The 27,415-nt window shown below is 46.2% G+C and overlaps 1 protein-coding gene across 2 annotated transcripts in view; it reads left to right on the forward strand.

Moving 5' to 3' along the window:
- Positions 1 to 27,415, forward strand: part of LOC148835124 (leucine zipper putative tumor suppressor 2 homolog) — an 84,218-nt gene that overhangs the window by 37,068 nt on the left and 19,735 nt on the right. The window contains exon 2 of one of the 2 annotated variants that reach the window (XM_088917719.1): positions 113 to 222. The gene's annotated coding sequence lies outside the window, so the exon portion shown is untranslated. Of the gene's footprint in view, positions 1 to 112; positions 223 to 8,642; positions 8,750 to 27,415 lie in introns of those variants that run through there. The other variant, XM_088917720.1, reaches the window with a different exon arrangement.

Below are 27,415 nucleotides of genomic sequence, written 5' to 3' on the forward strand. Positions count from 1 at the left end.
CATGAAGCACAAAATTGAGCAGGCACAAACACAGGAATATCTTATAGGCTGAGCTAGGGCAATAGTCTCTTGTGGGCGCGCTTGTTAACAGATGTTTGCTCTGTTTTCACAGCTCAGCAGAGGAGCCCAGGTGTGGCAGTGTGGACATTGGGCCGCCATGTTTCCCAGCCCGCCCTGTGTATCCAGGGCCAGTAGAGGATAAAATCTCATTAGCAATTCAAAGTAAGTTGATCTCTTTCTTAAAAACGTTTTTATGTAAAAATTGAATCCCCGGTCATTCTTTTAATGAACTACACACTCAAGGTAGAATCGGCAGTGATTTTGAGACGTGGCTGTCTGGCAGTGACTCCTGTCCCCTGAGTGAGTGTGTTTATTGGGAAGGTTGCCGCTGGAAGAGGTGTTAGTGGGGCCAGCAGGGGGCGCTCACTCTGCGGTCTGTGTGGGTCCTAATGCCGCAGTATAGTGACGGGGACACTATACTGTAAAAAGCTGCCGTCCTTCGGATGAGATGTAAAACTGAGGTCCTGACTCTCTGTGGTTATTAAAAATCCCAGGATGTTTCTCGAAAAGAGTAGGGATGTCAATCCAGCGTCCTGGCCAAATTTCCCATTGGCCCTTACCAGTCATGGCCTCCTAATAATCCCCATCTATGATGTGGCTTCATCCATCCAGAGTTCCATCCATCCATTTTCTAACAGCTTCTTCCACTTCAGTATAGTGGGGGTCCTTCACAGGGAGGACAGACACAAACACACACTCACACTATATTTTCCTATAAACCATTTAACCTACCAGTATGCTTATGGACTGTGGGAGGAAACCCACACAATCACAGAGAAAATTTACAAACTCCACACAGACAGATCCCCAGGTCCAGTATTGATCCCAAGGCTGGGAGGCAGTCTGTACCCTTTTCCTAGTTTGGGTGGCCATATCTTCACCCCCTGCTAGTAGAACCAAGCACCAAAAATATTGCAGAAAATCCAAGCCATCCATACAAACTCCACACAGATGGAGCCCCAGGTCCAGAATTGATCCCAAGGCTGTGAGGCAGCAGTCCTAACCACTGTGGTACCTTGCTGCGTACAATCGAGTTTTCAATTATAAGTGGAAATGGTTTTCGTTTTCACTTGTTGTAATGAGGCAGACTCTATGTACAGTCCATTTTCATTACATCCCTGCATCATGCTGTGTGACATAACATAACATAGCAAGCACAAAAGAGAGCACAAGCATCACATCTGATGTCTGTAGAGGAGGAAGTACTATAGGGAACTGGGATGAATACCGCTGTTGCAAAAACTCTTATTGAAATCTGGTTTTGTTTTAGGAAAGAATGTGCATGAGCTGATGCATCCTGTTTTTCTGCGTATGCATTAAAAATGTAGCTGAAAAGCGTGTTCATTACCAAAGATCGTTCTCTGAAAACGGTTCTGGTAATTATGCCTGTTTTCTTTCTGAACATATGTCCAGCATCCAGCGCTTTAATATTTATCTCACCAGTTATTTTTAGCGGGTTTGGATTTCGGGGTGTCCTGATTTCACTCCCCCAAGCCCGTGAGCGCGGATGTCCAGTGGAGAGGAGATGGACGTTGATGAATGGGCTGGATTTTGTAGGTCACTGCTTTGAAATGGCCGTCCGTGGAAAAGCCTGACTGGCACTTTGAAGTGGGTCCCCTCACTCCGGCCAGGCCTGTGATGGATGACAATTACAGTGCTGGTAGCACTGGGCCCATGGTCTGTATAGCTGGGGTTAGTGGGCAGTGGCCACAGTGCCAAAGGTCAGGGCAGCTTGACCGGCCCCCGCTACTGCCAGGAGGGGGGACGGTGATATGTGGTGCAGGCGGCTTTCAGAGCAGGGTTACTGGGGGCTCCACCATCACAATAGAGCCCCCGGGTTGGTTAGGGGGAGACTTGAACAGCTCAGCGAGGCTACATTTTTGATGCTCGGATTGACTGTGGGGGAGATGAAATACGTTGGCAGAGGAAGGATGATGGGGGAACAAAAGACGGGAAGAGACCTAGCATCCCATCCCTCCAAAAAAGATCTGCGCTGCTGTGGGAGTATGAACAGCAAAGCGCGTGCAAAGGTACCAACGAGAGGAGGCAGTTTGGGCCCATTGTCCTAGTTTGGGTGGCTATGCTTTAGCCCAGCTCGGTTCATCTTGCAAACAGAAATAAAAATGCCTTGGGCCTAGTAATTCTTATTGTGTTGCGCAGTAGAAATGGCATGCTGCAGAAAGCCCTAATTCTGATTCAGACAGCCGTCCTGTGTTGCTGGATCGAGGCTTGGACAGTTCCAGTGACTTCATGGCTCTGGCACACCAGATCACTGCTCTTGTGTTTGTGCTAAACTCCTTAATTGCAGTACAGTTAACCCCCAAACAGCTGGGGAGGTTGATCAAGAATCTCATGCAGCCTTTTCGTGAAGGCCTCTTCGACAGCACGGGTAAGAGTCTTGTTCCACCAACCCATGACTCTTTGCGTTTAGAAGTGCTTCCTGTTTTCTATCCTAAACGCACTTCATCATTTGTATGAATGTTCTCAAATCCTCCAGAAAAGAGCTGCTGTCTCTCGCTGCGCAGGTCAGTCGCATGTGGGTGTGGGCTGTATCAGTACTTGTATTTGGTGGTGTCCCCTCTGTCGCGGGCATGATCAGGTTTAATTCAGTCTACGTTGCTGTGCTTTATCCCCAGGTTGAGGTGTGGTACTTGAAACCAATCTCACTGTGGCTCTAATGACATTCTTCTGTGAGTCTGACACATTGCAATAAGTCAAACGCTGTGGTCTAGCCTCGATTTCCAGGCTGAAATTTCCAAGATGGATTAGGATCCTTTAGCATACAGATGTTGCACGTCTTTGCTGTGATTTCTTGGTTCTGGGATGAGAACTTTTAAACTCCTCTTCACGTTGAGCTGGTGGTACGCTGGGTAAGAATGGCATGACCAGGCTGTTGACACACCCAGCTCTTGAGAAGTGCAGCAGAGCCGTGCTGGAAATGAAATAAAGTTGAAATAAATAATGAAATAAAGTTCGCGGACTGACGCAAGCCGGTCCTATGAACACGGGGACATTTAGGTTGCGGTCACCAAGTTAACAACAAGCGTTTTTTCCCGATTTGCCCACGCCTCAGTTCGCTTCCTGAAGGAACCCTTTTTATTGTGCTGACTACAAGCCGTCTTTATCGCTCAATAATTCTCTTCTGGAACCCCTAAAAGAAACCTTTTTATTGAAAAATCTGACCTGTGCAGCACACTCGCTGTTACTGCCGACACCCTTACAACTGGTAGCTGGAAATCCAAGGCCTCTCGTTGTGTAGAAGGGTTTTTTCTCATCGTTTCTTAGCAGGACTTTCCTAGCTCTCAGGATACACCAGATCCTGTCCTCTCATTTTACAGAGCGCTTTCATCTGCGGAGGTCCGTGGCGCTGGTGGGTGGGGGCGCGTGTACAGAGTGCCTCTGCTGGCCCAGTCAAAAGCTCTTTATTTTGTGGGTCTTTGGCTGGAGTCTCTGGGATGGATGTGGTCTTGTATTAGATCTTTTCTGGTTGGGGAAGAGGGGAGGAAGGAAGCTTAAAATAACAGGAATACAGGACAGCACAGCGTTGGGGTCGCTCTGCCAAATAACACGTCAGAAACAAAAGCGTCCCCGGTCACCAGCGTGCTAAGAGTCACTAGAGAGTGAATTAGCCCTCCTGGCAAGGCAAACAGCCCTGTCGCCCAGCCTGCTCCTGCCCTCCCCTGCCTTTGTGGCGAGATTTATGATGGAGCAGTTGCATCTCTGCGCGGGTGTGCTTCTCTTTTATAGGCGTCTTGTGTTACATCCTCCTCTCTGTTGTGATTAAGGTGAGGTGTGAATGAGCAGGCTGGGCCCCTCCAGGCTGACCTTCACCAGCCCGACTCAGCCCCCCCCCCCCCCCACATTTTAATGTGTGCGTGGACTCATTAAAGAAAGAGCCTTAATGGAAACCCAAAGTCCTGAAAATTAGACAAGAGGGGCTTATTTAAAAGAACAGCTGAGTCCAGGATTCCCCAATGCCGATGAACAGCTGGCCCACTACCACCAGGGGGCCAGTGAAACTGTGACCCCTGGGTGCCTGCAGGCTAGTGGTGATGTCAGCCAGGGACTAGCTGCTCTGACCAATCAGTACTGTAGCTCCTGTAGGTTGCCACGGAGCTTGTAACATATCTGAAGATGATTGGCTGCACAAATGGGCCGGTCACAGTGGGCCGGTCACTGTGAGCCAGCAAGGTGTTGGCACAACTGGCGATTCCAGAGTGGCTGGGTACATTAGATATGGAGGGTAAGTTCGAAACACAGAAGGCTTTTGTGATTCGAGATGGGCGCTCTTTTCTCTATATCACTCCCACCACTTCATTCACATGTTGCCCCGCTCGGGTTTTGATGTGATCGCTTGCAGGCCGAGAACCACACAGCTTCGGAGAATTTGACGCAACCTGGTCAAGGGCGGTGACATCAGTTCTATAACCGTTTCAGTACCACTGAGGCCTGTCACATTGCGGGTTCCACCTTCAGCAGATTGTGTCTGTGTCCGTGCTGCACGGCACCCCTGACAAATTAAAATGAGCAGTCAGTCTCGGTGAAGGAATGGTAGACATGATACAACATAGTTTCAGTGCACACAGGGCCTGAGAAAGGTGCTCTTACAGGGGCTAATGATTGTACCACTGAAGCAGAAATACTGAGAAAAAGTACAGCAGCTGCCTTACTTTGGGTGTGTTTATTTTAATGTAGAAGAGCTCTATACAGATTTTATCATCTTGTTCTTTTCAGTCTGGAAGCCTGTTGAATGTGAGCTGATGGTATAATTTGCTGAAGTATCTTTTAATAGATTTCTGAATCATTACATATTCCAGCTCCAATTACAGTATATACCCTAACTATTAAAGCAAATGCTTCAGATAGACAAAAATGAATTAAAATCTTAAAAAACTTATTTAAAAATGCACTGGTGTGTAATGTCATAGTATTGCTAGTGCTGTGATCGGTTGCTCTAATGAAACCGCAGGTGGTTGTGAAATTCGAAGCTCTCTGTGTTGTGATCGCAGTACAGAGGGGGAGAATTAGAGGAGACTCGGCCGAAATAGGAGTGTGTTCGGATTTTCTCGCCCTCTTACTGTGGGGGTCAGTGCCAGAGGCTGAGTAGAGCCTGTCTGAGCACGTGCTGCGCCTCTGTATGGGGTTTTGTTGTCTGATACTTTGTCTACTGGTGAATACTTTGCAACAGGCTCTGAAGTCTGAAGGCTCTGGAGTATGAAGACATGGAATCGATTTCAGAGCCTCGTGAGCGGTGCTGGTTTGGTTTCAGTGTACTGGTTGTTGTTTTCCTGAGCGGACGCTAAGTGTCCGACTCAGATCCCCCAGCAGAAAGAGAGGTGGGGCAAGGGAGAAGAAGAGGAGGTATAGACCGCAATTGAGGGGGTGGACATGCATGTTTTCCTAGTGGTGTGTCTGGCTCTAATACACTAAGATCCTACTGCAGCCAGTTAGGTGCTGCATTAGGCTTAGTTCTAGAAAAAGCATATTTTGAAAAATGACCCCTTTGAAGTTAAAAAAATTACACTGTGCTTAGATCAGAGCTTGTCCCACATCCTTTAGATTGAATTTATGAGTACAGCACCCCCCATTTGACCTGTTTATATAGCTAAATGAATTATTATTGTATTGTAGTATTATTGGTAGAGTACAACACCTTGCTGAAGGATACCCTAGCAGTGCCTGGCTTCTGAACCTTACCAGTACTCCAGTCTGTTCTGAGAGCTGTTTAAGGCTTTCATCGACCATCATAATATACAGTAGGTATACACAGGGTCTGCCGTGTCTCTCGCTCGCGCACAGGGTCTGCCGTGTCTCTCGCTCGCTTACAGGGTCTGCCGTGTCTCTCGCTCGCGCACAGATTCTGTCGTGTCTCTCGCTTGCGCACAGGGTGGGTCGTGTCTCTAGCTCATGCATGGCAGGATGCTCTTGTCTCTCCATAGGGTCGATTGTGCCTCTCTACTGGGTCTGCCTGGCCTCTCCCTTGCACACAGGGTCGGTCATAGCTCCTGCTGGGCCACAGCATCGGTTTTCACTTTAAGTTAAGTGAACTTATATCCATGAGAGATTTAACTGAAACCACCTAAATAAATCAAATTACGATGCTGCTGTTTTTGCTGAAAACCAGCAACACTGCAATTGCTGTGGCAGGGACCTGTCATATTGCAGTGGGCAGCTGTGTTGTAAATATCTGCCATCTAGGTTTCTACGAGACCCTTTTAGTTCAGAGCTCTCTGATTCCAGTCTGGGATGTGTCATTAGCTGGTTGTGAGCAGAGTGGCCTAAGAAGGGGCACATGGTTGGCTGCCATGTTGAGGTGGGCTCAGAGCCGGATCTGGTTGCTGCGAAACAACAACCCCTGAGAGAAAGTGTAACTCTATAGCCGGTGTCGCACGACATGTGGTGCGAGGAAGTGCTCGCTTCATGTGGCTGGTGTTTCAGCCTACATCCCTCCCCTGATGAAACCAGGGGTGTAGATGAGTCCTAACTGTGATCACTTAGAATGAACATGAATCAGGACCTGCTTCAGTGCAAGGCACTGTTTCATACCGAGGCTGATGTTGTGTCTCTGGTGTTCAAGGCTGCTGATTTTAAAGTGGCTTGGTCCCCCTCTAACCATAGGGCCCCTGATCTTGCTTTCTGCCCCCTCCCATTCCCCCTGTCCTGTAACCGGACAGAAAGCGCTAAGTGGCAGGACCCTGGCTGGGGGGTTTCTTTAGAAGATAGCAGGCCTCTCATTATGCGGATCTCGGTCTGGCTCTGTGTGGCTGAGCTGCTATAGCCAGCTCAGGCTAATCACATCACTCATTTCGAGGGGATTAGACAAGATCTTTGGCTTTTGTCCGAGAATGTTATTATTTTGCTTTGAAAAAGAAAGTCCATTCACATCATTATTTTTAATGGTGGCCTTAGTAGGGGGAGGTTTTTTCTCTTAATAGAAACTCAAGGAAATTCATTTCTTTTCTTGAAAACTGTCACACCTCCCCCTGCTAATGAAAAGCTTCCCCCCCATGCTTTTTAAAATGGGCATAATATTGCATATTCGTCACGTAGAGCTATACCAGCTTAGAAGCAGTTAGACATCAGGCACATGCTTGTAGAATTTATGGGACACAGTGTTTATCATACTTAATCTTGCAGGTGTTGTGCACTTGTGTCATATGCTAACATACCTTGCCTGGGGACAGCCTGTGCTTGTCAAACACACTCGTTTCCTCTGTGCCTGGGGCAGAACACACACGTACAAGCCTGCAGCACGCCGCCACACTCTTCTGACTGTGTCAAATAATTCACTCTGAAAAGGGCGAGGAGTTGACATCCGTGGGCAGAGTTGACATCCGTGTATTCTGAAGAGCCCCGTTTTTTTATCCTGATTAAAAAAAGATGCCGTTTGCAGTTACAGAGGCTGTGTCATTCACCTGTCAGCCACTTCCAATTACAGCAGATACGCTGCTGCTGGTAGTTTATTCTGAAAGAGCCAGTGTGCTGCTTCAGAGGCAACATCGCTAAGCCTGTGTCTTTCTGTGTATAACTGTGTGCCTGTGTGGAAATCAGGGTAGTTCCTGCTTAAGGCCACATCACTCTGTAAACACGCAAAGTTTACTCTATGGCCATGGCCATCAGGCACGAAACGCCAGTGACGCCAGCACTTTCACTTAGAAGGCATTGCTTTGTGAGGCAGGACACGTGAGGCACTGATGTTGTTAGGAGCTGCGGGCACCTGGCCGCTCCTGAAAGCACCACCTACAGTACTGTATAGGAGCTGAGCACCCCATTCCTGTGTGCAAGAATATGAATCTGTGGGTCGGTAACGCGATCTGTGCATGCATCGAAGTCAATTTGCTCTGGAGCCGGAATTTTCCAGAACAAACAGACCCAAGCCGTTCATCATCGTGGGCGAAGATCTTGACACCCTGGAAGCCAGTCCTGCGAGCAGCTCGCCTTGCAAGACAAAAATCTTAACAGATGGCTGAGCTGTGTCACGTTAGAATTTGGGCTGGATTTTCACAGAGATCCTGTGAAAAGTCAAGCTTCTATTGCGAAACAGCTGAGAGGAGGCTCCCGGCAACGTCCCCCGTGGTGAAATTTGCTGAGAACCGTGGGGCTTTCTAAATGCTGTGCGTCTTCATCTCGGTAAACTTTCATAAGGTTGTCATTTCGAAAAGTTTGGCCAACGCAGCGCACGGCATTAACCCTTTTTTTTCGCTGCGCAGGGTTAATCGAGGATATTAGTAAAGGAGGCCCCTGGGCCTTCTCCTCCTCCTTCAGCTGCTTGGGCTGGGGGATGTGAAGGCAAACTGAGAGAGAGCACAAGCCAGGGCTGTTTGGAAGAAGGGAACCTGTGTGTGAGTGAGAGGGAGAGAGGGGGAGGAGGAGGCCGGGACAGAAAGTGAGAGGGGAGGGAGGAGAGAAGAGGGGTGGGGGTGGTGCCAGGGCAGACACTGGAAGAGGAGAGGAAGGGGAGGGAAGAGGGGGAGATCTCATTCAAACTCCTAGTGCTGCTCTCTGAGCGCACACACGCTCCAGCGCCGCCGGAGGAGGCGCGCACACACAAAGGGAAGGATAAGTTCGGGAAAGAGGAGAGAGAGAGAGCCAGCGAGGGAGGCAGAGCAGTCTCGAGTGGCTTCAGTTCCAGCGGGGTCTGTGCGGGCTTCCCGAGGACAGGAGACAGCCATGCAGGAGCCGGTCAGGGGTACGTGCCGGCGAAGACCTCGCTCACTCCAGCGAGTCAGGGAGAAGGGGAGAGAGGTGTGGGGGAGAAAGTGCAGTGTGTCTGAATGAACTGCACATTCTCTGTGGGGCTGCGAGTCCAGTGATGGGGTGGGAGAGAGGAGAGAGGGGGGGAAAAAAAAAGGGCAGGCGTCTTCAGATTTCAACAAGTTTCCAGCGTCCCCCTCAGGATGTCAGCCGTGTGAAACGGTGATTCTGGGAGAGTGGTGTAGCTGCCTGAAAAAAGAAGATGGAATCGATATTGCCAAACGGCTAACTAAAATATGACGCCTGATGGGGCAACATTTTTTTTAAGCTCAGCTGTTGGAAAAGTGATTTGATGTGAGGGGTTCTTTGTCTGCTTACTTTAAAACCGAAAAAGGCGCAGACAGTTACATGCAGAGGAAACCACGCGAGGAATGTAGAGTTTGCCAAGGGTGTTTGGGAGGAAAGAGAGAGACAGTTAAAGAATTATTTATCGCAAACCCTGCCTGTGTGTGCTGTGGAATAGCAGACTTCAGAAAGGCCTCTGGTTGATGTGTTTTACTGTAACTCCCAGGATTTTTTTTTCCCCACTTTAAAGGACTTGGTAATGTCGCTGATATTTGATCAGTGCTTGGGAAAGAAACCATCTTTCATCTAATGCGGCAGCTGGGAGGCAGGCTTTAAAGGTGGAAGTTTGAGATGGAAATAAAAGTTGTATGTGTTTTAACGCGGAGGCAGAAGAAAGAGTGTATGTTCGGCTCGTCCTAGGACAGCACGCTGATAACTGGCCTGGATGGCGGCTATGATCCTGTGTCCACTGCTTGTAAACAAAGGGGTACTTCAGGCCTGCTAGTGTTGAAGGGGTACTATGTCCGAGGACAACATCCGTTTGATGAAGCTACTGTCTCTTCTTTCAGATTCATAGACTGGTGCATTTTTATTTACTATGTTAATGGTAATTATTCTTTAGAGCGTTTTTCCTTGGTTTTACTTGAAAGTGCTTTTGCAAAATGAATGGTAAGGATCCTGGCTGGTGTCAGCAACTGGTGCTTGTTTACTCTGCTGGCTTTTCAAAGCAAGTTTTTTTTTTGCTACTAAGATCTGTTGTGAAACTTCTCCTCTTTATCAAGTATTTGTTGCCAGCTGAAATTGACCGAATTCACAGTTCTGCAGTGTAGTGGTGTAATGATCTGGGTTCCCTGAACCTTGTTTTCCACGGTGAGGACACCGTCTGGGTGTGCACTGTGTTATTGTGCAGCAGTGTAGCTATCTGAGGTCCCCTTGGCAGCGTGTTCAGCGGTGAGGACACTGGCTGGGTGTGCACTGTGTTATTGTGCAGCAGTGTAGCTATCTGAGGTCCCTTTGGCAGCGTGTTCAGCGGTGAGGACACCGGCTGGGCGTGCGCTGTGTAGTAGTGCAGCAGTGTAGCTATCTGGGGTCCCCTTGGCAGCGTGTTCACTGGTGAGGACACCGGCTGGATGTGCGCTGTGTAGTAGTGCAGCAGTATAGCTATCTGGGGTCCCTGAGGCAGCATAATGAGAGAAAGTGATGAGGGTTAAAACAGGAGCTCCAACAGGAACCCCACTGTTGTTACACCACATCAGAGCAAATTAAAATGAGGCTCCTGTTTCATCACCAAAGGCTTGAAGTCCAGTTTGGGAGCTGTGGTCCAGAAGTTCTGTAAGTGGACTCCAACATGTGGGGTTCTCTCTCTTTCGTTGCTTGCTAACGCAGAGGTGAGCTACAGGTGTCACCTGGGGAGAAAACGGAAAATTTGGGAAACTGTAACTTCCAGCTTTAATTGATTTAAACAAGTCATATAGTGTTACTAATAACTCATAACTCATCGAGAATCTTTGGAGAGTGATGTAATTTGGACCCGTGCCTGATGAAGGACCTGTCAGGATTGAGGGGTGCTGTATCACATGATTTCCGGGGATTTCCTGCACTGCGTTTGTCTCCCAGGAAGGTGCCACACACACAGTATAGCTGTGACTCACTAATCCCAGTTGGGCTCTGCAGAACAACTCATCACTGTGGTGGGCAGTCTCCTGACAAATCTTTCATGGAACATATTTATGAAATGTGTTTTGCACCCGCTAAGAAACAGCAAAAGTTATTTTATTGTCATCCTGGTGAGATCCTTTCTCTGGCAGTGGCCTGGATTGCTCCTGAAAACTGCTGGGGTATCCCATAGCCCCGGTTAGCAGCGGAAGTGTGCAGAGAAAGCCTGGGCACTGGTCGGAGGTGTGGCCTTTGTGTTCCAGCTCAGTTCCTGGGAGGTCAGGGGCTGATCCTGCTCTGTCTTGGAAAAAGCAATTCAACAGAACAGATTTTTTTTTCCTTTCACACATAAATGCCAATGTGAAAATCGGTGAACTTGGAAAACAAGCCAGCCTGAGTCAGTGTCTGCATGAGAAACTCCCCGATCTCCACCTGGTCCTGGTGCTGTTTTGCGAGACGCTGTGACTGAGCAGGACAGATTGAGCCGAAGCCTGGGGAGGGGGTCAGCAGTAAAGGTAGAACAGAAGTAAGAAATTGTATAATTAGTATTTATAATTGTGGCTAGAAGTGGCAGTCTGATAAAGGTGTCAAAACCACTATTCTTGCAGTGAGAACAGACCTGTAAGTCAGCAACGAGCTGAAACAGGTGGGGGAGTTTCTGATTTCTTTAGAAAGGGCCAGGAGCTCTCTTGTCTCTTCCCCTGTCCCAAATGTTCTGGAGCCACATGTTCTGTTTGGGATTTAGGTCTTTATTCTGCCTCTGTTGGTGGGTGGGAGGATTTAGACTGGCCTGAAGAAGGAGTCCGGAGGATGTGTTCCTCCCTCTCTGTGCTCGCTATAGGGAGCCAGGGGCTGTGTGTGGAGATAGGGGGGTGAGAGACGTCTTCTAGATCGATCAACCCGTCACACAATTCTCCCAAACCCTGTGCCTCACAGTGTTTTTCACCATGAAGAGAGGGCCTTTTTCCCTGTGAACGACTCTGGATCTGTCTGTCTACTTTGTATTAAAGGTGATGACTTGTACGTGTAATTTGAGGTAGTGATGTCCTATGACTAGGGCTCCAGGAAATCTGTTTTAGCTGGGATGCATGAGCTGTGGAATGCACCATATCTGATAAAGAGGTAAATAGGTTATTCTTTTCCTATGAGATATGGGGAAGGAGGTTGCGTGTCTTTTCATATTCATTTTTAGATTTAAGAGTCTTGTCAATTACAATGCACATGCTGCGGAGAAAATCCAGTTCTCCACACTCAGCAGTGTATCTCCTGCCAGCACATCTACATCAGGCTTAAGGCCAAGGTACCAGCTACTGCCATGTTGGTGCCTTCTCTCTTTGGTGCTTGATGTTTTGTCACATTTGAGTTACTTTTGTAAAGCGGGCTTCTTTTTATTTAAAAGGGCAGAGGTCTGTATGAGAACCCTTCTGCAAGAAGACTATTCTGAGAGCTTTCTGAGAACTAAAGGCACACATTGCAATTAACTGCATCGTACAGCGCCCCTTTGTCAAGACTGCATTCGTAAATGTGGTTCTTCCCCCGCGATGACAGGCCTCTCATGGTGTTTTTGGTGTGAGTGGTATGTGCTCCTTTGTGAAACAGTTCACAGAGAGTAGAGCCTGGATGCTGGGATCCCCTCCCACATCTCTGCTCGGTCCTGAAAGCTTGTCAGTGGGAACCTGTGTCTCCCCCCTCCCCTCGGCTGTCGCCAGTCCTGCTTTCATTAGCAGCTCTGTAAACAAGAGCCCCCCCCAGGCCTGTACAGATCTGCCTCAGTGCCTTTAATATGAAATACCAGGAGTGGGAGGGGTTTCAGCAGGCTGTGGGCAGTGGAGGAAGGCCTTCTCTTTCTGTCTGGAGAGAGATCACACAAGTCCTAGCTCAGACTCTCACAATTTTAGAGCTGGAAACTGTTTTATCCATCTGTCCATCCATTTCCTAACCACTTTATCCAATTCAGGGTCACGGGGGAGCCAGAGTCTGTCCCTTCAAGCAACCAGCTCTAGGTGGGGTGTGTCACCCTAGAAAGGACACCTGTCCGTTACGGGGCACACACTCACACCAGGACCAGTTTTCCCAGAAATCAGTTAACTTACAGTACTTGTGTGTCTTTGGGAGGAAACCCACGCAAACACCCAGATAGCACCCCAGCAACTGAGGGCCCCAGTGCTGCAAGGCAACAATGCACACCACTGTACCACCCATGTTTTCACATCTCCCCAACAATTTCCAGTAATTGATGCAGCTTAAACTGGCAGATTCAGAGCATAATACTGCGATCTGCTTGACTGTCCACCTACAGTACAAGGCCACCTACACTTGCAAAGATGCTACTGAGGATGGAATAAAATTCCTTAAATCCTGCTGTTTGACATGCTGTATATGCTATATTCCGTAAATTGAAAGCAGTTTTTAGGAGTCACATGTTCTTCAGAATTGTCTGCAATTTAATTGGTGTTAAAAAGTTGTACTTGCTCCTTTGTAATAAGACAACAGGGATCCTTTGTTCACTTTGTAAAACGTGTCGACCTCTTTTTTCCAGTGTTTTCTTAGTTTAAGCACTTGCCATGAGACGAGGCCTTTTTTTGTCTCCCAGTCCTGCTTTTATCAGGAGAGCCCTCTGAAATGTGTACATTGTGTATTTTGGCATTGCCCAGTGTCCTTCAGGGTGCCCACAGCTGCTGCAGCTGAACAGTACATAGTGATTACTGGTTAGATGACAGGAGAGACGCTTCTGCTTAGTCAGTAACTTTTTTAGAACTGATAGGCGTCTGACAGCACTTCAACTCCACCTTCTCGTAGGAGACCATATAGCCTGCTGACTGTCCTGAATTCAGGCTGTGCGTCCCAGGGTTTACTCACTCTGAGTTACCCTGAACTCCTGAACCCTAACAAGTAACTGAACCTCCTTTTGCTATGTCCCTTAGATGAAACTTCAGACTTGTGGCCTCTTTTGAAGCATTCCTCTGTAATAGTTCACAGTTTATTACCTTCTAAACAAGTAATTATTATAATAATTCCTTACACATACTGTATATAGCTCTTTTCTGTTAACTCCACTCAAAGCTCTTTACAGGCAATTGGGACTCCCCTCCACTGCCACCAATGTGCAGCCCCACCTGGATGATGTGACAGCAGTCACAGTGCACCAGTACACTCAACACAAACCAGCTATTAGTAGGGGGGAGAACAGAGTGATGAAACCAGTTCATAGATGGGGATTATTAGGAGGCCATGATTGGTAAGGGCCAATGGGAAATTTGGCCAGGACGCTGGGATGACACCCCTACTCTTTTCAAGAAACTCCCTGGGATTTTTAATGACCACAGAGAGTCAGGACCTCAGTTTTATGTCTTATCCGAAGGACGGAACCTTTTTTTTTACAGTATAGTGTCCCCGTCACTATACTGGGGCATTAGGACCCACACAGATGGCAGGGTGAGCGCCCCCTACTGGCCCCACTAACACCTCTTTGAGCAGTAGCTTAAGTTTTTCCCAGGAGGTCTCCCATCCAGGTGCTGGCTAGGCTCACACCTTCTGAGCTTCAGTGTGTTGCCAGTTGTGAGTTGTGGGGTGTTATAGCTAGCTGTTGGTGTTAGTGTTAGGTTGTTTTTTTTTACAGCAGTTCTAGTTTTTAGACTGAACCTTTTCGGTCTTGAACATAGAAAAGACTGTGAGGGGACCTAATTCAAGAATTCAGAATCCTCAAAGGCATTAATAAAGTCAACCCAGAGAACCTCTTTAGAACCGACAGTGAAACACAAACCAAGAGGGCACAAGTGGAATCTACGTAGAAGTGCACAAGAATAGGAGGTGTGTTCTTACCCAAAGAGTTGTAGGAGTATGGAACTAACTACCCAGCCATGATGTTGAAACCGATACTTTGGCTTCTATCAAGAAATGGATTAGATACTCTGATCAGTTAAGATACTAACTTCCAAGCGTGTTAGATGGGTAGAATCCCCTCCTCTTGTCCTGTTCTTTTATTCTTATGTTCCTGTCTGTACTCGACCTTGCCTCTGTTTTCCAGCGCCTGGGTTTGCGCCTGCATATTGTGTTCGTTTGTCTTGAGTTACAGTAAATGTCTTCGACTGCCTATTTTTAGCTGTTGCTGCAGGCTGCGTGATTACGCAACCCACTGACCTATCCCCCCAAGCCCTGCTTCATGCCAGCACCCCCACGTGTTTCTGTTTAACTGGTGTTGTCTTCAGAGCCCGCCCTGACGCTGGGGGAGCAGCGCATCTGGAGCTTTGTACTGCTCTTGGAGGAGTGTAGCTGGTGAACTAGGTGCTTCACGAGACCAAGCAGTTCGCTCAGCGGTAGTGAGATCGATCTTAGGAATTACAGCGAGCTGTAATAAAAGTGTCTGGGTACTGTACTTAATGACCTCGTAGTACAGGGTGCTGGTGCTCTGTGGGTATTCTGGGAAGGTGACATGTTGAGGTTTTAGCCATCTGAACAGTCCCATCATTCCCAGTCTCCAGTTTTCTGTGCATGTGAGCGTGCGTGTGTGTGCGCACGTTTGTAAGCGTGTGCTTGCACACAGCAGCCTGACGCAGTTGCTATGATTTATTTCTGCGGCGTCTGTTCAAGCTGTATGATTCAGAACTTCTCAGTTCACTTAACAAAGGGTAGTTCATATGTGCTGAACAGCTTTCTAAAAAGATAATTTTCACGTTTGGGTCACTTGAAAATGTATCACTCTTGTGTTTGCGTATTCAGTTTGTACCCCAGAACAGAGTGAAATCTTGACTTCCCACACCAGTTAAATGCCTGTGGGATGAATATCAATCTTGTGTGCACAACACCAAAATGCAGATATAGATACCATACCTGTATAAAATGTTTATGATTATATTAATTATTTTTAGAAATAGAATATTAAATGTATATTAAAAATGAAAGTAAAATCATAATATTAAAAATAATTATTTAAATTTAAATATATAAATTACACACACCTGAAGAGCTCACACCTGAAGAAGGCTCCACGGCCGAAACGTTCTGTTTTTTTTCTCTTTTCAGCATGGAATAAACCTATTACCTGTTCCTTTGCAGCCTATGCATGCTGATGCAGCTACCCACCTAAATTATATTCATATATATATCATGTAGGGGAGCCAAAGCCAGTCCTGGCAAGCAACGGGCGAAAGGAGGGACACACCCTGGACAGGACACCAGTCCATCGCAGGGCACACACAGACACACACACACAACGGGGCCAGGTTTCCCAGAAGCCCTTTAACCTCCTAATATGTCTTTGGACTGTGGGAGGAAACTGGAGCACCTGCAGGAAACCCACATAAGCACAAGGAGAACATACAGACTCCACACAGATAGCACCTCGGATCCAGAATTAAACCCAGGGCCCCAACACAATTCTAACCACTGCGCCACCTTCCCACCCATTGTGCAGTGAGGTAATGGTTGTGTTGAGTGGAAAAATGCTTGACATCTTTTATAGACAGCACAACACTGAATGTTAAGTGCGATATAGATATCTAAAATATAGTATCTAGGCACTTACTGTAGATGTTAACAGTTAGCTGATGCATTACATGCTACTGTGTTTATGCCTGTTCCCTTTTGTGCATTTTATTTCTGGGTCAAGACTTGCTTTTTATAGTAAGGCAGGACTAGATGTTATTCTAAAGCATGAGAGCTATACTTCTTCAGGGAGTCATTAGCCAATGATGCTGAACACAAGACTAGTTCCTTCAAACAGAACTCTTATTGATGAGCAGAAGGAGCATTGCTTGCTTGCTCATCGGAGAAACGTTTGCCTTTCCAGAGGCAGTGTGAGGGGCCCACACCTAATGACCACACCAGAGTCCTGGCTCAGTAGCGGGTCAGATGTATGTCTACAGCAGCTCAGAGTGTCCCGCAGGTCTGGGGCTCTGCAAACTGCCCCACAGGCCCAGACAGCCGAGTGCCATGACTCTCATTAACCTCAGTCAGAGCCAGAAGAGACATGTTTGTGTTTCGGGGTCATCCCAATAGAGGTTATTTTGTAGAAACTTAAATGAACATGATTGGTGACAACTGGCAGAATCTCAGTATGCATCTCATAGGTATGGTATTCTCTCTGCATGTCTTCCTGCACTGCTGCGGAAGGTTTCAGGATGTCTTTGAGCACTCTGTATCTCTATTGGACTTGCACAGGCCTCTGTTTCACAGAATTTTCACATCAGGTTGCACAAATTCTCAGAGTTTTAATTCCTATTTAAAACTATTAACCTACCATTTTGGATAAAATTGTGAAACCCTATTAATTCTAAATTGGTGCTGTTATTGTTTTAAAGTGCATCATACATTTATTAATAACCACTTTATTCCAAACACAGTGGTGATTTTATGTTTTCCTAGTCAATATGTGAGAAGGATCAGTCATTTTGGTGTGGTGAAATTGACTGTGGGAAGCGTTCATTGTAAAAAAATTGCATGTGTGACTCATAAAACCTGTTTTAGGTTTCCCATTAAGGTAAGAATAATTCAGAATATTGTTTTTCTGTGTAGATCATGAAGTTGATGAACCCTGAAATGGATCATGTTGCCGTGCAATAGGAATCTCATTTGGAACCTTGAGAAACAGATTGAAAATAACAAAATTATTTTCCTGAAGAGTAATATGCTTTCAATATAAACCAAAGCTCTTGGCTTAGGAATAAATTGTGAAAGGACAGAGGTCCGTAGGTTGGGCTGAGTTGTTGCCAGCGTGGACTGTTTCCTCCCAGTGGTTTCCTCCCTGCTCTGAGTGAGCTCAGTGATTTTCCACAGACAGGCATGGGCCTGGACAGCCTGGCAATTCCCCCTGCATGAGCTCTTGAACCATTGGGTTTGAAACAATATCCCCACAGTGTTACCACAAAATCCGTTGACCACCACTGTCCACCCAGATGGCACCCGGCCTTCATCTTTGTGGTTAAGCCAAATGCATCGTGCCCTGCATCTGCTTTCCAGTTCATTCATGCTTCCTGCTTTCTTCACGGAAAAAAGCAGCCAGAGGATGTAACGTGGCCTCTGTTTATCTAAAGCCTATTTGTCTATCTAGAAATTTGTGTGAGGCTTCCAGCTTGTCCTTCACTCGGGGGATTAATAGAGCCCAGATGCTTTGAGATGCTAAGGGTTCAGTCTGCCCCCCTTTGTCAGCTCCAAGAAACACTCTCACATTGAGGCTGCTCTCCAGGCCTACACTGTGTAGGCCTCAAAACACCATGGCAACCACTCCCTGCCAAAGAGGAGCAAGACTGAATGAAAGGGTATAACTGAGACAAGTTGGTCATAAAACAAAACTTGTCCAAGAACAATTGCCAACCCATTACAGATGTATATAGACTGCTTGTCTGTCTCCAATAAATTTAGTCTCAGCACTGCTCTGGCTTTACTGGTTTTGTTGACCTGTTGGACAAAGTAAATTGGGCTCAATGTGCCAGGAACTCAGAGCAAGTGTGAATGGGACTGCAGTTCTGACAATATAACCTTGACAACTAGAATATTCATTAAAAAAAGGCCCAAACATATTTTTAAAGCTATTTGTAACCACATAACATAATTATCCTTTTAATTATTATGATAATTATTACTGTCATTATTATACACCATATGATTATCATCACTACATGATTATTCTGTTCGTATGCATTTCCTGTATATTTTAAGTCTGAAACCCTGGGGCATTTTATATATACACTGCATATATACATAGCGTTGTAGTGGCTCAGGAACAGTCAAATGACTGTTTATAATACCGTTTTTAAACCTTAATTGGATGGAAGCCTGCTGTTTGCAGCTGCTCACTTCACACCTCAGTACTGGATGTACATCTTTGTTTACGTTCTGATTTAAACCCTAAAATGGTATGATTAAAATGTTTTGGTTTTTTTCGTTTGCTATTTCATCACGTTTGCTTCTCTTCAACTAATCTTATTTTCAAAGGATCCCTTAATGTTGCAAACAGCCTCATTCTAGAGGAACCGTTCTGAAATCACCCATGATTTCCCCCTTTCACATAACTGGCAGATTCAATGTATCTTTTTCCAAGCACTTGACAGCATGAGGTGTTGAAACAGTGAAGTTGTTTCCGGGTTTGTGAGCTCATTTTCGGTTTGCAGAGTCCCTGAACACTTCATTAAACTGTACATTTTGAACATTTCGCTGAAAGAAACTGGGACAGTACAAAGTGGGTCGATAAAGTAATACTCAAATCTGTGTACGTTCTCTTCAGGTTTATTCTGTATACTGATCACTATACACTCAAAATGTTGCTAGACCAGTAGGTGGCGCTCTTCTCTTTGGTGCGGTATTTCTAAGCCAATGCCTGAGTATGGTAACAGGGGACATGGTACTGTATGAGGTGCCATCCTGTAGATGAGTCGGAGGTCCCGTCTGCTTGTTCATTACAAAAGTGAAGCATCTTTCAATGCAAGCACTTGTAATTATTATTCATCTATGGAGCCATTTCTACTGCCAGTGTCAAAGCTCATACAGGTCAGTGCAATTGGTAGTTGAGGTGAATATGTGGCCTACTTTGTCAAAATGTTTATTTGCCTTGCAGTCTGTCTGTAAAGGTGCTGTACTGTAGTGTGGTTGTTGTTTCCCAGGAGCTAGCCTGCTGGCTCGGGATATTGAAAAGATGCTTGTACTCCAGCAACTTAAGCCGAGCTCAAGCGTTTTGGAATCTGTTGGAATCACATCTAAATGATTGCCATTGTGCTCGATGTAACCTGTCAATAGACTGGGCTTTTTGTTTTTGCTCAGTATATCAGACATCATTCCAGAGGTCAGCGTTGACTTTCTTTTTTGGTCACACAAGGCCCACAGGCCTCCTTGCCCTTAATGGGCTTTTTAACACTGCGCCACTGTAATTAACTTGACACACAGCGTTCTCACCAGAAGAGGGCTTGGATCAGGAACTGTCTAATCAAGACTTTGAGGTTTAAATGTCAGGCCAGTGGGCACCATTCCTTCATGGTCTGGAACAGGAAAGCTCTATCATCATTTTTTATAGTTAACTTTATCATTTTTTTCATTTTTAGCCATGGCAATTAGAAATGCACCCTACGATGGTTTTACAACACCGAACGCAAAATGGAGCAGTCACAAACACTAATTTAGAGCCTGGTCTATATAGTATGTATTATTTTGTGATGTTTGGGGCAGATGTTTTGAGGGACTGCCTAATTTTTATGTAGTGGGTCTCTGTATATGATAAAGGTATTATGGTCAATTTATAGGGTCCCATATGTCCAGTTTGAGAGAGGACAATCCTGTATTCCAGCCCTTTTCCATGTGTCCTGATTGCATTCAGAACTGAAATTATCCCATTGTCCCAGCTCCTTATTATTATTGTGTTTCAGAATGGGACCAATTGTTTTGCGCCACGCCTCTGTTGGTAAACTTACAGTGGCCTGATGTTCCCATCTTTGACGTCTGTCATTGCTCTTGGTTCTTGGCATGAAGTCGGCTGAGCATTGGGGGCTGCAGCCACTTGGGCTTACCACAGGGTCACAAAAGCGTGTGTGCAGTTCTAATGAAGACCTACAGCACAAAGATAAGTCCGGGTCTTGACAAAGACTTGTCGGGTCCTGATAAGAGTAAGGTTATATGCCATGCCTGTTTGCTTCTCATTTGGGCACGGGCAGAGTTTTAGATCTTGTGTTTGTAACTCTAAATTGATCAAGAAACTTAGGAACCCAAATTGTAATGCACGCGCCCCAATCTGAGCCAGTGATGTGGAATGTACAGTAGCAGTTCCAGTATCAAAGGCAGGACTGAAGTGTTATTTGCTGCTCATTCAACACACTAAGCATAGAAGCACTGAACCACAAGTACACAAGGCTGTTCCCTGGATCTGTGCACTATTTTTTCCAAACTGCAAAACTCACATTTTCTTCTATACCTGGCAATTTGTAATCTGAATTTTAGAATAGTTCTGAATCTGAATAGTTCATTCAGGTTGTTGGATCTTAAATTTGGAATGAATGAATTTTGGCTAAACTAAGAGTACTGGAAAATAAATGCGTGACGGAAACTGCAAGCTGAACTCTGGAAGGAGATTCTGGCTTGGGTTGTGGTGCTCACATTATATATAGCCCTCTGAAATTATCTGCTGACTGACTTCCAATCGATTTAGAGCTCTTTACCCTTGAAGTTACAAATACTTTCACAGACAGTTACACAGTTTGTGTGGATTAACTCACAGAGTTCTTTCAGTTTGTGGATCTTGAGTTTTCGCAATCGCTACAGCACGGTACCGCACTCTTTGTTTCTGAAACTTTTCTTCAAGGAAAATAATCTTTTTTTGAGGGGCTCAAGGCGCACCTTTTCTCTCTGAAGACACAAGCCCAACAGTGCTGAAAAATGTGTTTATTGACCCTTGCCTGGCCATAATTCTGTGGAGGTAACAGAGATTAGCGATTTATTTGTCTGAAAAACTGCATTGCATGGCCAGGCTCCATCAGAAGTTTGGCATATCAGACGTGAAGTGCAAGTCAGATTTTTGGTGGAAGCTGGTGAAATTTTGTCAGTGCAGTCAGAAATTTGTTGGAGCAAGTATTTTCACTTATGAATGCAGTTTTGTTACCCGAGAAATCATGTTTCAGTATTTCTTTCAGGAGGGTCATGAATATGATTAGTTCATATAAACAAAGTAATTGTAAATATCCTTTGAAAAATGGTTGCCTAGGTATTTAGGAGCTGTTAGTTTTAAAGATGACCCAGAGATTATGTTAGATGATGTTGCTAGAGTGGTCATGTAGATATTCAATCATGTATAAATTGAATTGAATTGAATCTAACCTTTGTTTCATTTTTTTTCCGAAGCCAAGAAAGACGTCTTTTGCACTAGGGAGACATTGAGTTGGCTGAAGCTCAGCAAGGCTGGACCTGATCAGTACTAGGATGAGAAACTAGACTGAGATACTTCCAAGAAAAACAGTTTTCTGCTGCAAGTGGCATTACTGGACCAGTGGGTGGCACTCCGTACTCTGCACCATAATTTGAAAACAATGCCCCATTGTGGTGACTGGAGACACTGTGCTGTCCTTTGGGTGCCACATGAAACTGAGGTCCTCATTTAAGATCCCAGGTCACTGTTCATGAGAGTAGGGTAGTTACTGTAAAACCCTGGTGTCCAGGCTAAATTCCACTCTAGGCTTGTACAATCTGGCCTCCCGTAAGCTCCATTTAATTCCACTAATAAAGCAGTTGCTCTCCCTCCTTGCCCGGATCCACTGTGTAGTGGGGTTACTGTGTGATACCCAAGTGGGGCTGCACTTCTGTGGGAGATGAAGTGGGTCCCCTCTTTGGGATGAAAAGGGACTGTATTGATGGGTTTTTTTAAATTCAAGGGATGTTTGCCAGCATATATTGGATGTTTTTTTTCATAATAGTGTAACTTCCAAAAGAGAGATTCTCAAGATTGCGATCCAAGGAAGACGGACAAGCACTGCGTCGTTGTTGTTCACAGATGTGCTTCCTGCTGTGCTCATGGGGTCAGTGAGTTATGCAGTAGCACACAATATATTCCCTTATCTTTATTTAGTGGCCTTACCCCTTCATTGTCTGTCACATATCATTAGCTGCGAGAGGTGCTAATTGGGACACATCCTGTTCTGTCTGGCCACCCAGGCGACCATGGGCTATGTGGAAGCAGGGAGCCTTGTTGTGGAGAGACATGTGAGATCAGGGATGAATGTCACCTGAGGGTGGGGGGTCTCTAAGGCAGATATGCAGTCTCAACAGTGCAAGTCGACTTGACTTAGGAGAGAAAAATGAGCTGCAGGGGGCGATCCTGCAGGCTTCTCAGACTGCTCGGCAGGGGCTGCACTTCTAGTGGTTGGTGTGCCGAAGAGACTGCGATGGGAAACCAAAAATTACACTTGTAAAACTCTGCAGCCGACACCTGGCGACCGTTTCCTTTCAGCTTATTTACCAAAACCAGCACTGAAAGTAGATTTAGATTTCATCTTATACTGTGTAATACCTCAAGTTGCTATCAAGCGTAACTTGCAGCTACTTAGGAACAATCTTTGCTCTTGCTGGTTTATTCTTGGAAGCTTTTCTCACCTGGCCTTTGGAGTAGCAAAGTAATTGAGCGATTGAAGCAAGCCTTACAGAGCTACTGTGATTGTTGTCAATTGCCTCCTTGACTGTCTTTACAACATTGCAAGCAATGTTGCTTTCTGTTACATTAGGCAGTTTGACAGCCATGTCTTGTCTGGTAGCACCTGCCAATTAAACTTATTATGCATGGAGGTTTCTCTGTTTCTCTATATATCAGGGATATATCCAGTCCTACTTCCTCAATGGCATAAACCCTGTTGATTTTCTTGGTCTCTTTGAGCAAGCAGAACTTAACGTTTGAGTATTCCAAAGATTCATGGAAATCCTGTCGGAATATGCCACTCACGCTCCAGGATCGTGCATCCTCAAAGTCTCCAAGCCTTTGTGCTCACCCGTGCTGTTGGGAATGACTCTGGCTGAGATCACATTCCCCTGTCACATACCAGAACATTAAGTGGCTGTTCCTGTGAGCCGTGCTGTGCTCAGTGGTTTGTGGGGTGTATGCTTTGGGTGCTTTTCATAACCAACAGAACAATGCTGTTTGACCCTTACAGTGAGAATCTGAAATCTGCCTGGGCTTACAGTCTCAAAAACACTCCAGTTAATAAATGGATCAATCTTTCTATTTACAAAAGGCAACAGGTCCCATGGCTGAGTGGAAATAATAGCAGTAACACCATCGGAATTTCATTTCCTTAGGCCTCCGGCGCATGAGGTATGTTTTCCATTTTCTGCCCAGTGACTGCCTCCTCATCACGCTGGTGTTGAATTGGGACATGCGTGTCTGTTTGTTAGTTTTAGGTTTAGCTGAAACTGTAGAAACCTGAAGTCTGGATCCCTGCTGCAGCTGACCCTTAAAGTTGGCAGGAACCCACGTCATTTTTCAAAGAAAAAAAAGCACCCTGTCTACCTTTGCAAAAGGAATTTCTTCTTTCATTCGTTCGTCTGCGTTCTGCAGTCTAACTACAGAACCGGCCCCTAAATGAGAAATCGCAATCTGGATTTACCAATGCCTCGAGAGACATTGGTAAATTAATCCAAGGAACAGGGTGAATAAGCGCATCATAACACTGCGATGCATTGCACGCTGGTACTGTACACACAGAGCTGTGAGGAAGCTGTGCTGATCACGGGTTCAGTTGCTGTTGATCCTATCGTGCGTACAGTCGTTTTGCACTTACAGTACATCATTTTTCAAGACATCAAAGCCCAGCGGCATCGTGGTTTGGGGGGTATTTTGTTCCAGAAATGAAAATATATTGAGAAGCCCAAAATCTGGTGTCAAAAAGTCTTCTACCTGTAGACAGTGCTGTTACTATTGACTTGCACTGTATTATGAATTGCTCTGCTCCAGCATTGGAGTTGAGATATTAACGCTGTGTTGGTCCCACCAATGTATCGAGGGTTTTATTGCTCACTTTAAAAATGTGAAGGTATGTGGAAAAAATCTAACCTGGACCTTTAACAGGACCCTCTGTAATGTATTTGTTTGTATGTTTAAATATTCTAATGTATATACCTTTGCTATTCATCACAATGTTCTGGTTCCTAGCCCCCAGTGTATATTGGGGACCGCCTGTACAGCACAATTACATGTGCTAGTGTTCGCTGTAAGCTGTGTGCCTTAGAGTGATGCTGACCCAGTTGGATTTAATGGCATCCGGTTGTGGTCTCATTTGCGCACCTAGAGTTTTAGACCTCATGAAATATCTGCAGTGCAGTGTGGATGGGTACAGCATGACACTGGGTTAAGTAAGTTAAGCAGCATGTTACACTTTAGCTGTAGTCTGGATTGAACCTCAATGCTGACTAATAGTAGTCTACAATTCCCTGCAGAGCAGATCCCAAGTTTGCTCCAGCAGTTTTCTTGTGGAAATGAGAGGTGGTTGTTCAGCCTATGTGGCCCATTTGGTGGTGAGTAGTTAACTGATCCAAGGATCTCATCCAGCTGTTCCTGGAAAGAAGCCAGGGTATTGGCTTAAACCACATGGCTGGGTAACATGTTCCTTACTCCCACAACTCTTTGTGTAAAGAGGTGCCACCCTTTTTATTTTAAATGTACTTCTTCATAGTTTCCACACATGTTTTTACATTTCCATGTACAGTATCAGAAAATACAGATTAATGTGCTCTTGTCTCTTTGAAGAGTTTTCCAGTGTGTCCTACATTTCGTTGAGCTGAGTAGCTCCTCTGTGTTTTAGATCAAAGCCTAGATGTGCTCTGGCTACTTCACAAGCTGCAGGCCAGCCGCTCCTGGACATTTCCAACAATGTAGACGGGCTCCAGTGAGGAGCCGAGCTGTGCCAGCACGCTAGCTAGCCGTCTTTTGGCACAGCCTCCTTGGCAAAGAGACGCTTCCTGCTCGATGCAGAGGAGCAGACAGATCCATCTCCTCCCCCCCCCCCCCCCATCTCATGGGGCTGCCTGTCTCCTGTCCACATTATTAATGGGAAACGGGGTGATAAGGGAGCCTTAATCCCATCGCTCTTGCGCCCATCTCCGATTCCGTCACCCCTGGCTGGGCCCTTTCGCCAGCTCCGGCAGCTGAGCCGTGTGTCGGGAAAGGGCGGGAGGGCGTGGCTGTGGAGAATGTCAGTGAAAAGGGAAGGTGGTCTGGCTTAACCCCGGATTTGCATGCATTCCTAAAGAGGGGCAGCGCAGCGGAACAAAGCAGCCGGTCCCCCACTGTAACCAGGGGCTGTGAGAGGCAATCGGCAGGGGTACCACAAAGAGTCTTGTTCTGGCCTCGCTTGCGATCAGGCGCTCGCCAGTGCGGTTTTCTCCAGGGGCTGTGCCGATCATCCTCTCCCTGCACCAGGCTCCAGGGGCTGTGCCGATCATCCTCTCCCTGCACCAGGCTCCAGGGGCTGTGCCGATCATCTTCTCCCTGCACCAGGCTCCAGGGGCTGCTGTGGCAGAAGTGGGCTAGGTTCAAGGCAGCGTGCCCGTCTTCAGCCCTCTTAAACCGAGCGGCTTTGAGGCGCCTTGCGTCTGCAGTGCAGGGCCTGACTCGGTACCGCATGAGCGATACAGTGAGGACGCTGCTTCAGGTCTGCACGGCTACAGAATGACACTGCTGGAGCTTCCTGGTCAGAACTCAGGCTGCGGTTTCACCTGCCCAGTCCCAGTTTCCAGGAGCACTCCCTCTGTTTCCTTGTCCTGTCTGTGGGACTTGGAAATGCCTGTGTGTAGGTTTTGTAAGTTAGGTTTGTCTAGATGTTGTAAAACATTCTTAACACCCCATATGGGAAACTGCCTGCTCCATCTAATTGCCCACTCTAGGCAAGCTTTAAACCTATATGGTTTTTTGTCTGTCATTTTCCATAGTAACTGCAGCATCTATCTATGAATGCAGGAGAATGGATAGCTTCCTTTCTATTAATCTTGCAAGCGAGTTTGAGATCATCACCCTAGTCACTGCCTCACCTAGTGCCCTCTGGGCTGGCATGGGGGTGCCATAGAAGAGAAGGGGCATCCACAGCCCCACCATCATGGGATGGTATACTATCAATGGTAGCTGTCATTTTCTTTCTTAAGTGTTGCCTGGATATGCTTTCTGCTGACATACAGAAACACTCAGTACATTGAAAAGTTCAAACTATTCTTCTGCCCCAGCTACATGTAACATTGATTACTGCATATCTGCCAAACACAGCCCTACTGTCCCACCATTCTCCATTTGCAGATCTCTGAGAGGTGCTATCGCTCATAAGCAGTCCCGTGGTCCACTGCCTCTGTAGCACTGGTTATATCTGGATATTTGCACACTGGTAGGAACCCCTACATGCTAAAGACAGCAGCCTAGCAGAACAAATTAATATAGTAGTGTTTCCAGTGACGTACTGTTTTCATGTCCTGTGCAATGTTTTGTACAACAGGGTGTCGTTGTAAAGGAATACTAAATATTCAAATGGGCCTGTCTGGAGAACTGAGATACACCAGCCTGGCTCAGAACATCACTGCCACACATCCAGAGTCAGTAAGGGTGAAAGAGGTAGTGAGATTTAGAGCCAGGTTAGAGTTTCTTGCTGCTGATGCTAAGCTGATTTCTAGATATGAGGTGTATTTCCAAATGAGAAACTGAGGTGAAGCTGTAACACTTTTATTATTATCACAGCAAAAGATCTTAAGTGGACAGGGAATAAGCAGCTAATCATGCTTGTGTTAGTATAAATAGTTGATGACCAGCTCCACTGGTTAGGTTTTTTATGCTCAAGAATGTCCAGTAATGGGGCTTCCTAATGACTTAGCAAGTGCATAAAATAGATCAGACACCAGCACTTCAATTCCTTGAGTCGGCTTGTGTTGATCAGGGTATTTTGTGCCTGAACTTGTGCAGAGAGCCCTCTGTGCCTTGCTGAACACTTGCGAGCTGCAAGCAAGCAGTCTGAGAGTCCCTGTTCCTCCAGCGGGTTGTAACTGTGCTGTAAGCCAGCGTGGAGTGTTTTGCTTGCAGAGCCCCAGACGAATAAAAGGCTGAGGGGGTGGGCATGTCGGAGCAGAGCACACAGTCATTCTTCTCGCATGGCTCGGGGGTGGAAGTGATAACCTGCATTCGTCAGTTGCTCCCCATCCCAAATGGGGAGGCTAGAAAAGAAAG

Source organism: Atractosteus spatula, chromosome 5, assembly GCF_055471065.1.
Source record: "Atractosteus spatula isolate fAtrSpa1 chromosome 5, fAtrSpa1.hap1, whole genome shotgun sequence".
In the NCBI taxonomy this organism is placed as follows: Eukaryota; Metazoa; Chordata; class Actinopteri; order Semionotiformes; family Lepisosteidae; genus Atractosteus; species Atractosteus spatula.